Source organism: Neofelis nebulosa, chromosome 11 (genome assembly GCF_028018385.1).
Source record: "Neofelis nebulosa isolate mNeoNeb1 chromosome 11, mNeoNeb1.pri, whole genome shotgun sequence".
NCBI lineage: Eukaryota > Metazoa > Chordata > Mammalia > Carnivora > Felidae > Neofelis > Neofelis nebulosa.
In genome coordinates this window covers 6,155,363-6,169,243 of record NC_080792.1, presented here as the reverse complement: position 1 = coordinate 6,169,243, position 13,881 = coordinate 6,155,363, and positions in this window count along the sequence as shown.

Here is a 13,881-nt window from a genome sequence, read left to right as displayed (position 1 = left end):
AAAATTGAAAACACTCCCTAGGCTGATGGGTTTGAGCAAATCATTTAGACTCACCTTAAACCAGTATTGTGATCCTGGTACTGCCTGAAGTATGAGATCATCTAATGGAAAAACACTTTCTGCATTTAAAAATCCTTTGTATTCTGCACTTTAAAAAAGAATTAATAAATGTACAGGGGAACCTGGCTAGCTCAGCCAGGAGAGCATGCAACTCTTGTCCTCAGGGTCCGGAGTTCAAGCCCATGTTGGGCATAGAGCCCACTTTAAAAATAAATGAATAAATAAATGTACGGGGCATCTGGGTGGCTCACTTGGTTAAGCGTCTGACTCGAGTTTGGCTCAGGTCGCGATCTTACAGTTTGTGAGTTCAAGCCCTGTGTTAGGCTCCTTGCTGGCAGCGTGAAGTCTGCTTGGGATTCTCTCTCTGTCTCTCTCTCTCTCTCTGCCTCCTCTCTCCTCACTCTCACTCTCTCTCTAAAATAAATAAATAAACTTGAAAAATAATAATAAATAAAAACCTCGTTTCATACAGGAAACTCACTGCACTTGTTTTTTGTACTTGTAAATTTTTTTTTGTATTTTTTTTATTTGTATTATGCAGATGTTCTCCTGGGCTTATTGACTCCCCTGATAAAACCCACAATGCCAGTAAAAACTATTTGCCCAGCCCCAAGTGTCAAGAAGACAATAAGGCATGTTATTGAGTGCCACCAAATGAGATCAGGGGCAGATTAATTGTCCCAGTAACAAGCAAAATGGCTTTGAGGTGCGGTTAGTGAAGGGCTGACCAACCCAACATGAGAGAAAAACTTGCGCCTGATGATGTCACCTGGTTGCTCGAGTTAATGGAATAGACTATGCAGTAAGATACGGATTCAGAGCCATCGTTCTTGACCGTGGTTTCTGACCATTGCCTTTGGTCCTTCTATTTGAGATTGTCACTCAAAACACAGAGGATGATTAAGAAGGTTAAATTTATTCTTTCATGAAAGATTAAATAAAATTGATCAAAGACATTTTATTCTCTGCTTGAATTACATAATGGTAGTCTTTTTATTACCTAATGTAAGAAAACTTCTTTACTGTTGAGTTTTGTTTTATACATCAGTGATTTTTGAGGTCTGGTAAATGATTAATATGGAAACAGTTATATAAATTGTGTTTCCTGTTTTCTAGATCAGAGGCCAATGGATTTGACTTGTATGTTTTAATCATAGAAAAACACTCTTGAGATACTAATTGTACATACCTTCGTTTTTCTCAATGAAATTTAAATAAAGAAGTAGCACTTAAAGGATTTCTCTTTAATCGTGTTTTAAATATCATTATCTATTAGTAGTTTAGCTCTTTTATTACTTAAAAAATATTTATATTTAATACATAATAGTTACTTTAACACAAATGACCTGAAACTTCTACAGATACAAATTGTCGTCTCCTGGTTATGTCATTATCTTTTTCTCAATTCTAGTCTAGGCTCAGGAATGGAACACGTTTCTTTAATTGAGTTCATTCAGAATCATTTTTGTTAAAGATTTTTTGTCCTGGAAATTCTTTGTAGTTAAAATAACAAAATATTTTCCCAATCAAAACTGGGGCACATGATTAAACTATGTCCGACAGTCTAGCAATGCACTTGAACTTACAAAACAAAGTCCATAGTGAAAAGTATAAAAATTGTTATTCCCTATTTAGGTACAAAGATAACTTCCTCTCTGATTCTTAATATATCTTAAGAATATATATTATGTCTTATGTCAAATACGTCTTAAGTGTGTGCATTAAGAAAACTCTTTTCAGAGGTATCTGTGGGGGATGATGCACCTCACCATTTAACTTCACCAATAGGTTTTGAAAATCTGTTCTGGTTTTAATATTTCTACGAGAGTCTTATATGTACACTATTAGCTATTCATTCCAAGATACAGTTATTGAGTGCCTATTCCATCATAAAAAGGAATTAGTCAACTGCCTCTTCTCAAAAAGCCAAACAGCTAGTGATTAATCAATAATTGTAACTCAGTGCAGAAGTGGTCTCTGAGACATGAGGAAGCCGTAATCAAAACAAAAAGGAGAACTCTACCTTGCAAAGGCTCAAACAGGAGACACTCCCTGTGATATGTCCTGCAGCATAATTAAGAGCTTTATTACTATCTTTAATATCCAAAGGACAATGGATTCTTTTTCCAAAAATAAAATGACTATAGATTGAGAAGGAACAAATTAAGGCTAGAAAATACATATTAATTCTAACTACATAAATTCCGACATGTCTCTTTTGAGATAGGATTATAATTTGCCGTGATTATCACATTACTATCATCCAAAATGCAAATATTTGTTTATTTATTTGTTTATTTATTTATTTATTTATTTATTTATTTATTTATTTATCTTAGTAAGCTCTATGCCCAGTGTGGGGCTCGAACTCACAGCCTGGAGATCACAACTCACATGTTCTACCAACTGAGCCAGCCAGGCATCCTACAAATATTTATTTTAATGAACTCAAGACAGATTCAACAACTCTGAGTCATGAAAAATCAAAGGTGTGTCAGTAGCAATGACTGCAGTGTTTTTTATGTAAACAAATGCAATCTACTTCAAATCCAAATAATAGGCTCTTATATAATAATAATTGAAGAAATATATATGGATGGCAAATAACTTCCTTCCACTTAATAAGATATGTAGTCCATGGTAAATAATGTGTTAGCCATAAATTACTCACATGTCTGTGATTATTTGAAGGATTGTGTTTGAATGTAAAATATTAACAAATTATATATACAGTATATTTTACTGGGTAGGGGGCATTTAATGTACTCACTGCTGACCAAAATTAAAATGATATGAGGGTATCAGTTTATAATTCCACGTAGTTTTCATTTTTCATATAAAAAGAAAACGGGCAGAAATTCCACACTGTCCTCAACAGTTTTGGAAGATTGATTGATTGTGTATAAGGCTGATTTGAGCAAATTTAGATGAGCAGGATGTCACTTCAAGCAGTGCTTCCCGGGGTTTCCACCCACGGGGAGGAAAAACAAAACAAACAAACAAAAAAACATGGTTTGCTGGGATTTGCCCAGTTTTAGCCTGATTGTCTTCTCCATGAGGAAAATCCTCAGACCCAGGCAAACGCCAAGGGCGGATCATCCTGAGATTAGGGTGTAAAGCTGAGAGTCTGAGGGTAGTGTGTGTGTGTGTGTGTGTGTGTGTGTGTGCCTTCTCCAAATACTCCCACAAATCCAGAGAAACGCGGCAGACACTACTTAGGCGACACGAACATTTCTAGAACATTATCATCGAAAACTTACTCAAACACCCACATTACCCCAAAGAACATATTAGAATAAGAAACAGGAAACACTACTAAAATAAACAGTAGGTTAATACAGTGTTTTCACGGGTATTTTTAAAATAATCTTAATTAAGACTTTTATTAGGAATACCCAGCAATAAACCGTTAATAAGGACATCTGTTGAGCGTTTAGATGGTAACTAGGCACATAAAATTTTAATCGGCAGTTTCTTCAGTATTTAAGACTATATTGCCATCAACATATTTTTCATAAAGAAAGGCATGCAATACTGTCAGTTATATTTATTACACGAAGGAACATTTTAATATAATAATGCAGATGTTTTCATTCTATAAACCCCAGTGGTACTTAAAGCCAGGATTTTATTACTTGTGCCGAGGGCCAAACAAAGCTATAAACCTGCTAAATTCTAACTCTGCGACTGCTGTTGAGTTGTGCACATTTGAGTTGTAAATTACAATATAAAGTAATCAAATATGTATAAAAATGGTAGTCATGGAAGCAGTATCCCGGATTCATAAGATTTCATATGAAATCAAGAAAAGAATTTATAAACATCAGCATTCTGTTCCGGGCTTATGAAATTCCCTTCCCAAAATGTAACGCCATTCTAATAACTGAAGAAATGGTCTGTCAATCAGCCCTACCTGCATTCCCTTCTTCACACCTCCTTTATTCACAACTTATTTCTAAAAACAATCATATTAGCCACCCTCTTGTCTCCATCTTATACTTGGAGTGACCAAATACTCCATGTTGGGTTATTATAAAGATATTAAAAGCATTTAAAGGGATCTCTCCGATGGCAATTTGTAACATACACAGCATTTGGAAGTATCTATTGCAAAATGACAGCATTAAAGAATAGGAAGTCCGTCTGCTTTGAGCTAGAACAAAACAAAAGAACAACTAAAAAACAAAGCCCATACACGCTGAAACACTTTGTATGTGTATCGTATATGTATATTACATATGTATATTGTGTATGTATATGAATATTGTGTATGTAAGCACATAGCATAGAGATGGTCATAAGCTTGAGGATAGAGAGGCTTATTTTCTATGAATTTTTTGCTAGCCCTTATATAATCGTATTACTACTCCTCTGTAACAAAAAAACAATAAATTATCTTAATCACTGCCTATATTATGAACTTTAAAACAGTATCAGCTTTTTCTTCGTATTCTTGGCAACCGCGTTACAAAGTATACAATTTCTTTCATTCAGTAAAACATATTCTACATCACTAAAATGAACGAGAGCGAAAGAACGGGGCACATAGCTTCATGTTACAGACTGCCTCCAATAACCCTTTATAAAACTGAGATTTGTCCTTGTCCATTTGGAAGGAATCCACAGTTTCAGCTTTGTAAAATACTTTTCTTTCGATAGGCAACGAGTTTTAAGTCAGTTCTTAGACTGATTCCCAGTTCTGCCACAGGTGGAACGGGTGCGTTGAGGTGACTTATCTAAGCTCCCTGATCTTCCGTTTCTTCACTCGTAAAATAATCATTTAACTTATAAAACAAACTTGTAAAATAATATCAAGCTTTGTTCAGAAAACAAGAATATCGAGCTAAGTGGACCACCAGGAGGACACGCGAGCTGATTATATGTAAGCAGCGTAGCGCCATAAATGGAACATAGAAGTATGGTAGTCACATAGTGTTCTCGGTGATTCGCGAGGATTATTTTAATCAGATTATTTTATTGTTATGGAAAAAGAAAACTAGGGAAGACACGTACTAAAATGTTAACAAAGTTATGAGTGTAATTACATTAGAAATAGTTTCCAGAGGAGCCCCTGGGTGGCTCAGTCCGTTCAACACCTGAGTCTTGATTTCAGCTCAGGTCATGATCTTAAGGTCATGCCCACCATGTCGGGCTCTGCACGGGGAGTAGAGCTGCTTAAGATTCTCTCTCTCTCTCTCTCTCTCTCTCTCTCTCCTTCCCCCCTGTCTCTAAAATAAATAAATAAATAAAAATGGCTTTCAGAAAAGAGTAAGTTTCTTTTATTTTAATCATGAAATATCACTCTGTAAATACACCTTTTCTAATGAAAACCACGGTCCAACTAATGAATATGTAACATCGATACTTATAGTCAACGTAGCTCGTTCTAAATAACAAGAGCAAACACTAACCTGGCACTTACTATGTGTTAGGAACTAAGTGCTTTACACAGTGCTCCCAACAACCTTAGGAAGCACACACAGAGAGAGTACGGAATTCACCTAGGCACAGAGCTATGTGGTGGCAAAGCTGGGACTTGAACTCAAGACAAGAGGTCTGTGCTCCGAACCCCTATGGTGCACAGGCTTTCCAAACAATGGATGGTATAAATGTGCACTGTTAGGACTACCTCAAAACACACAGAGTGCGTTTATACCAGGAAAATGACATATCCTGCAGGATATGTCTGTGGAATTTTATTACAATTCCTGGAATAATATTGCACGCTTCATTGGTATTATAAATATCTAGATTAAAAGAGTGATGAATTTATCTAAATAACTGTGAAATTCATGCCAGTTTGTGTGTGTGCCTGTGCGCGCACGCACGCGCGCGCGCGCGCGCGCGCGTGTGTGTGTGTGTGTGTGCGTTAAGCAAAATAAAGGTGGGAGGTATAGGAAGAAATTATTGACAACTTTGGAACCTGTATCAGAGCATTAAGAAACACTAAGGTGCCAGAAGTGTGTGGAAATGTGACTATAAACCTTAAATACGGTTAGTTAGAAAATATGTCAATATTGGGTCACTTGGGTGGCTCAGTAGCTTGAGCTTCCAACTTTGGCTCAGGTCATGATCTTGAGGTTCATGAGTTCGAGCCCCACATCGGGCTCTGCGGTCAGAGTGGAGCCCATTTTGGATCCTTGGTCTCCCTCTCTCTCCTTGCTTGTATTCTCTCTCCCTCTCAAAAAATAAATAAAGTTAAAAAAAAAAAAAGAAAATATGTCAATATTACCACATCTTTGAAATACCTTGTGCAAGTATTCCCAAATACGTTTGAAACTTAATGGCACAATAATCAAGTCAACTCAAAATTAACAATTTACTTGAAGTTAAGAAATTTCATTCATCATTTACCTTTTTGTTGGAGGGGGGCACAATGCTTAATCCTATACTCCAAGTAATACAAAGATGGATAAACATTCTGCCTCCCCCCACCCCCATCTAAAGGAGTTACCCAGAGGGACTGTAGTGTCACTTCCTGACACAGGATAATAGAATGGTATACATCTTGCAGAGAAGACCTTGGGTTCATCTTACAAGAGGTCAGGGTCAGCGGAAGGGAGCAGGCTATAATGAGATAGGAGCTTGAATGGTTATTTTTAAGAATGAGAGACATATTGTTAGGCAGAATCAGTAAATCTGAGTATGTAACTGAGAAAAAGAGTAATGAATTAATAAATTAAGGACGGAGGTTCCATCCAAAGAAGTTAGAGAAGAAGTTTGGGACAAACTGATGTTAGAAACAGGTGGGGAAGACAATTTCAGATGCGTTGCGATCTGGCTAGCAGCAAAAGTTGGGGAAAATAAACATGCAGAGAAATTTGTCATGAGGAGCTGGGTAATTAGTTAATTCACATGAATTTGCCCAGGCTGAGGAAAATGCAGAAATTAGGTCAACCATGGAGTGAAAGTGGAGTGGGATTGTGCATTTGAGGATTTCGAGGCTCAGAACAGCAAGTTTAGAAAAACTACATGCAGATTGTGCAACAGCCCCCCTAAGCTTTGTCAAACCCTAATTCATAGGAACTCTCCCTGGTTCCACCACCAGAGCAATATATAGTCACAGAACATTGGAATTCAATAAGATTTCTGTTAAATTCTGGATTCATCCCATATTGGCCATGGATTTATTCAAGGTACTTAAATTTCTCACAGACTTACCTGTTAACGGAGGAAAATACGCTCCCTGTGCACCACCACGAAGACGAAATCAGAGGTCTATACGTGTTTCAGGTCCATAGACCTTAGAGCCCATTCAGGTGTTGATGTCGTTGCACCCAGTGGAAACAGAGAAAGCGGGGAGTCAGCTTATGCAAGGCTATTCCCTGAAAAGACAGGATTGTAAAAAGGGAAGTGTAAGAGTCCACACAAGAAGGAAAGACAAGATTGCTCGGGGTGGGGCGGGGGGAGAGCAAAAGAAGCTAGAAAATTGGGACGAGCTCGGAAGATCAATTTTCACTGCGACACGGGATCATAAGGAGAATGAGGCAGAGGAAATAGGTGTGTAAAGGGGCTGGAAATTGGAGTTACGAGGGGATTTCAGGGTTTCAAGAACACGTTCAAGTAGAGCAGTGTTACCTGAGCACGGGGTCAATGACCCAGGTGGCCGCAGATCGGGATTGCAGAAGAAAAGGTGGAGAATCGGATAGCCTGGGACTGATGCAAAACACACAGTTTTCCCTTGGTTTGTCCATAAAAGAACAACGAATATTTACATGGTGCTTCAATTTATGAGGCCATATTTTTTATACACTACTGCTTCCATACCCTTCTATTTAATCACTGTTCCCTGTGAATACTGTTTTATGGTTACAGTAGTTGCCCACGCTTAGAATATCGGTCCACGACAGACAAGCGCCTGAACTGAGAACTCTGATCTTCAGAGTTCTATTGCCACCATGACTGAATCTTACTTAGCATCCCTTTGAATGCTACCTGAGAATCTGGTTTCTTCTAGAGCCATAAAAAAAAAAAAAAAAGAAAAGAAAAGAAAAAAAAAGATAGAAAACAAGAAGAAATATACAAAACGGGAAAAATGGTTTACACACTCTCACGTGTAACCCATTAATGTATATAGCTGGAAACTAAAGACAGAGTTATGGTCCACAACCTTTGTTGAGAGATATTCAGATCACAACAATTCACTCAGGTTCCCAGTGTTCCTACCAGTGTGGTTCTTTCTTCTCTAAGAAAAGGATCCATAAACAATCCGTACTACTCACCAAATGGTCCAGTTCCAGGACCTAATTCAAGAGCTCTCTGATATCACCCAAAATCAGCAATTTGATATTCACCATTTTTAGGCTCAGGGTGGAGCTATTCTCTGAAACATTTTAACAAGAAACATTTTAGAGTTCTAGGGGTACTTGATAGATATATTTATTAGCAGCTCACAACCGGTACATTTTTATAAATTTTTATTAAAGATATAATTGAAGGTAGGGTGATCATGTACTTCCTTGGTTGTTTTTATCAAATCTCTTATCAAATCTCTCTCTCTCTCTCTCTCTCTCTCTCTGCTTTTGAATGAGAGTACTTCACCTTCAACATATTATACAATTTTCTTGAAAAAGGTTTATGTTAGGTTCATTTCTTCTTATCTATGATTCTATCATGTCCTAAATTAGGTTTTATGAAAGTTTAAAATCTCTTGTCATATTAAAAGACAAACTTATTCAATAAAAAATCATCCTAAGCTCGTTTGTAACTACGGCAATGCTACTCTGTAAAGTCCTATCGAGTCACTTACCCAGTCGTTGAAGTTCAAAGATAAAAGAGCAAAAACAATGTGTCAGGAGGGATCTATCATCTAAAGCAGAGCTGACGAATGAAATTGTTCAAAATTTCTACTGGCAAAAGAGAAAAACAGGAAAAGAAAAAAAAACCTCCTCAGATTTGAACATATTTAAAAATAAAGATTTGATTTTTTTCTGATTCATTTCATAATATTTCCTCATGGTATAAATCACGTAATAGGGGTGCCTGGGAGGCTCAGTTGCTTAAGGTTCAGACTCTTGATTTCGGCTCAGGTCATGATCTCACAGTTCATGAGTTCAAGCCCTGCATTTGGCTTTGCACTGACAGTGAAGGGCCTTCTTAGGATTCTCTCTCTCTCACTCTCTCTCTCTCTCTCTTTCTCTTTTTCTTCCCCTCCAGCACACTCTCTCAAAAATAAGTTAATTAACTCAAAAAAAAAAATCATGTAGCAAAGATAGCAACCATGATTTCCCCAATTCCTTTTGAATTAACCAATTTATCTTATATGCTAGCCATGTTGGTCTATACAACTTTTTTTCTAAGATTTCTGAAAGGCCAATTGCATGCCCTTCCTTCCAAGAGGGAGCCTATAAATAGTTTGAAAATTTCACAATGACCTCAGTTATTCAGCTCAAAATATTCACTGGTAATGGCCATCTATGCTGGCAAATCTTGTTTTCGACATCTGTACTATTTAAATGATAGAGAAAAGTACTTATGGTCTAATTTCCTAGGTGATGAGTGTGTGCGTGTGTGTGCGTGTGTGTTTAGAAATCACTGGAACAGAAAACATGGCTAGGATACAAGTAAAAAGAAGTCACACAGGAAAAAAGAAAAAGAAAAAGAGTTCCTTGTTCTGTTTTTCCTTGTTTTTAGTTTTTCTTTGTAATGTAGAACATTATACATCCCTTGTTTTATTTTCAAATTTCTTAAGAGAGCCATAATCACTTTAAGGAACCCCCTTGCTAGTATATATTAGTGGATCATAAAAAGATAAGTGGAAGATTAATTAGAAAGGACTCCTGTAGCCCCTTTCCTTCCCTCCCCGAACCCCACCCAGTGAGCAGTTGGGAAAGTTATGAAGACCATGGTCCGGGAAGGTTGATACATAGCAAATGAAGAGAGATGGTTTTGACTCCAGAACATTCCTCATCTGCTTGGCACTAGTTTGACTTGTAGTTTTGTGTGGGGAATAAGCCTAGGAATTCCCTGAGTTTGCATCAATGGTTAACAAGGCATAAAGAATTGGAAAGTCACGGGGTGAACACACCCAAGTTTGGGTAAACAAGATTAGGTAAATGGGGCAAAGGTCCCCAGTATAGGACAAAGGTATAGGAATAGGAAATCTGAAGATGAAAACATCCAAGATGAGGTAAACAAGATTAGGTATTCAGGGCAGAAATGCCCCCCAACTTAGTCCAATGGCAGAAAGGTGATTTCACAGAAAGGAAGGACCAAAATAGGTAAACAGGAAAACAGGACTTTAGACCACAACAGGGTGAAGTTGCCCAGGGGGGAGCTAATTAGCAAAAGAAAGGTGCCTTGTTGACCCTGAGGTAGCAAGCTGTCTTTCTTGTCCCCTAGGCCAGTTTAGGTAAACAGAGGTGGGGCCTCCTGTCTGCTGTAAACAATCATCTGCCCAGCTCCAGGATTTTGTTTTGTATTGACCTAAACCCCTAACACCACGTATCTTCAAAAACCCCCTTTTCCCCACGTCCATGAGTTAATGCTCAGAGTTTCATTGCCTCTTTGCGCACGTCCATCACGCTTGTAAGTCTTCTGATCCTAATAAAAACGGAGCAAGGACGCTTACTCGGGGTTCTTGTCTCCTCCCAGACAGTAGCCTGTCACATTTTCAATCCTGCGCCCTGCTCTCTTGCTGGACAAGAGAGAACTTCAGACCCAGAGTCCAGGATAGTTTTGTTTCATTTTCTGCTTTGTCTTCTTTCTTCGAAGGTCTTCTCAGCACTGAGCTCAGACTTCACTGGAAAAGCTCGCTGCCCTACCTGAGGGGAGGAAAGTCACACAGCATCGCAAAACAAGACCATTGTAATATTTTGATGTTACTGTTTCCAGACTTAACATTGCTATTTTTTCCTTTTTTTTTTTTTTTTTTCCCACCCTTGCCTGGAACAGTGATGTTTTTACTTAGTGGAAAAAAAGCAGAATCCTGTTTTTATAGTTTTGATAAAAAGTTCTCCAGATCCTACTGACCTCTTTCTAGGACCCAGCTGCAGTTACTGACCTCCCTTCTCAGGTTCATTATATGCTGCTGGAGGTTCACCTGACGCCCTCCTGAGCGTCCATTTCATTTTCAAAGGGTACTGAGGATACAGCGGATGCCTTCACTACCGGTCTAGCCCCTTGAGCAACAGCAGAGCTGTCCAGTTTCTGATGAAGCACACTGCATTCGGTTGCACGCAGCCCCGGACAGGGAACATTTCCGCGTGACTCCCGCGCTTCCTGGGCTTGCTGAACGCTCGGTGACAGGGAGGAGGGAGGATCAGGACCTGAGCTGCTCCCCGGGGCCACCCTTTACCCATCGAAATTCTAAACCATGCATTAACAAAAATGCTGAGACGAACAGAGGAAGTTTTAGCCTAATAGTGTATAATCTTCAGCCAGGAACCTGCCGTTTGGGGTCATTCTGTCATCCATTTCCTTCCTATTACTTCCCACTCTTCTCTCAAATCCAGTAAAAAAAAGCCTGTGCACGTATTTCTAACACATCCTAAGAGGTGAGCAATCAACTATTTCCTGTTTTCTTACGATCCTCATTTTATTCATCACCTTTTATGACATAATACACATGCAATGCTATCTATGTATAATAAGCTAACTGATTGCTAAAAATAAGTACATTTTAGTGTGCATTCTGCTAAGTGTAACAGTGTTCTCAAGTGCAACTTCACTGAATCTTGCTACATAAAAAAAAAAAAAAGAAAATTAAAGCTGCCTTCAGTTTAATTCTGTCTCTGGAGGCAAAAGGACTGTTAAACTAATAATAAAATGAGGGGCTTAAAGTGGAAGGCATGGTAAATTAGTAACTTACACTCAAATATTTACACACAATAAAAGAGCATGGTCAAAGTCTTTTAATTAACAAATTATTCTAAGCAACAAACTCTACATTTATAAGATATGTGGTAGAAAACGTTGGGTGGTGACCCATTAAACTCCACGTATGATAAGAACAACACTAAATGAGATAATATTTTTGGCAAAGGCCCTTCATATTTTTTTGGTAGTGAAACATCATGACTCGATTTACAATGTATTCTTGTAAGTAGAAAATTGATGCCTTGACTTAGAATTGAGGAAAATGTCTTATTAAAATTGATGACAGGCATCCTCAGATATGAAATAAAAGAAAGGAATACAGTTATTAAATTTAATTTTTTATCAGAATATGCTACTTAGAGACATGAACCATGTTGTTTTCAAGAGGGGCTAATATCAAAAACCTGCTCGATCAGGATATATATCATCCGGAAGGGATAAAAAACACTATCTCACGCGGAAAAGTTTTGAAATTCTTACTTTACTGCATGTTGTCCGACACTCATGTGTAAAGTAGGTACATGTTGGCTTTTGATATTTATCTTTACTAATTTTAACTTGACTTCATGCATGAGGTGTTCTGGGTCAGAAGCAGTTTTATTAACAAGCACATCACCCCCCTTCTTCAGAAGAAGACACCATGAGAGCCAGGCCACCTGTCCCATGCAGTAGCCAGGTGCCCCATGGTGGAGGGACAAGGAAAACTGACTTGTCCTTGCTTTCAAAGGGGCTGGAGGCTGCTGTTCCTCTCCTCTCTGAAAGCATATGTCCTTGGAAATGTAATGGTTCTGAAATCTAACCCTAGCCCTCGGTATGTCAATAAAATCTCTCCAGGATCCATCAAGAGTCGTTTTGTTTTGTTTTGTTTTGTTTTGTTTTGTTTTGTTTTTGTTTGTTTTGTTTTGTTTTGCTTTGTTGTTTTCCGGTTTATTTATTTGGAAAAAAAGAGAGGGAGATCAGGCAGGGGAGGGGCAGAGAAAGAGAGAATCCCAAGCAGGCTCTTCACTGTCAGCAGAGAGCCCAACACGGGGCTTCAACCGATGAACCAGGAAATCATGACCTGAGCCGAAAGCAGAAGTCAGACACTTAACCAACTGAGTCACTCAGGCACCCCAAGAGTCTCAGCTTTTAAGATCAAGATAGGTCGGGGGCATCTGGGTGGCTCAGCTTGTTGAACAACCGACTTCGGTTCAGGTCAGGATCTCATAGCTCATGGGTTCCAGCCCCGCATCGGGCTCTGTGCCGACAGCTCGGAGCCTGGAGCCTGCTTGGGATTCTGTGTCTCCTCTCTCTCTCTGCCCCTCCCCAACTTGTTCTCTCTCTCTCTCTCTCAAAAATAAATAAACATTAAAAAAAAAAAAAAAAAGATCAAGATAGGTCAGTCTCCAAGTTCCGGGGCTTCATTGCAATTTTCATCTCTTCTATAGACCAGCAAGGGAGCCCTGGATGAGAAACTCCTGGCTGACCAGTGCTGGGGCACTGACTCATCTTTCAGGAGTCTGGCTCAGGCAGCTATCAGGCAAATCACAGTCCCCATGCAGGCCCCACTCAGAGTCACAGTGTGATGGTGTGTCATCCCAGAGGTCCAGCCAAGGGCTGGAGCCCAGAGTCTATGCAGAGGCAGGGGCACCCAAGGCCAGGACCCAGCGGTGAGCTGCAGCAGGAACAGGCAGCAAGTCTATCACCTTCCAGGAAGCCGAAGACCACCCCCCCACACACACACCCCATCAAACTCCCAGGCAATGACAGGGACAGCAAGGCATGGAATCTTGGGTCCCCCACCCCACGTCTGCCAAGGTCCAAGGCACTAGCGTCTTGAACACAGGGTTCCATTGCACATCCTTGCAGTTAATTGTTCCTCCAGGCAGAGAGGCATCCAGAATTCGTTCCAGGAGATCTTTCTGCCTGTACCTCTAGCTTTTCCCCTGGAGAACAGCCTCAGAGCCTCCATGGTCCTCTCTTTCTGACCCAGCTCAACTGTCAGCACCCTGTAAGAGGGGAGCT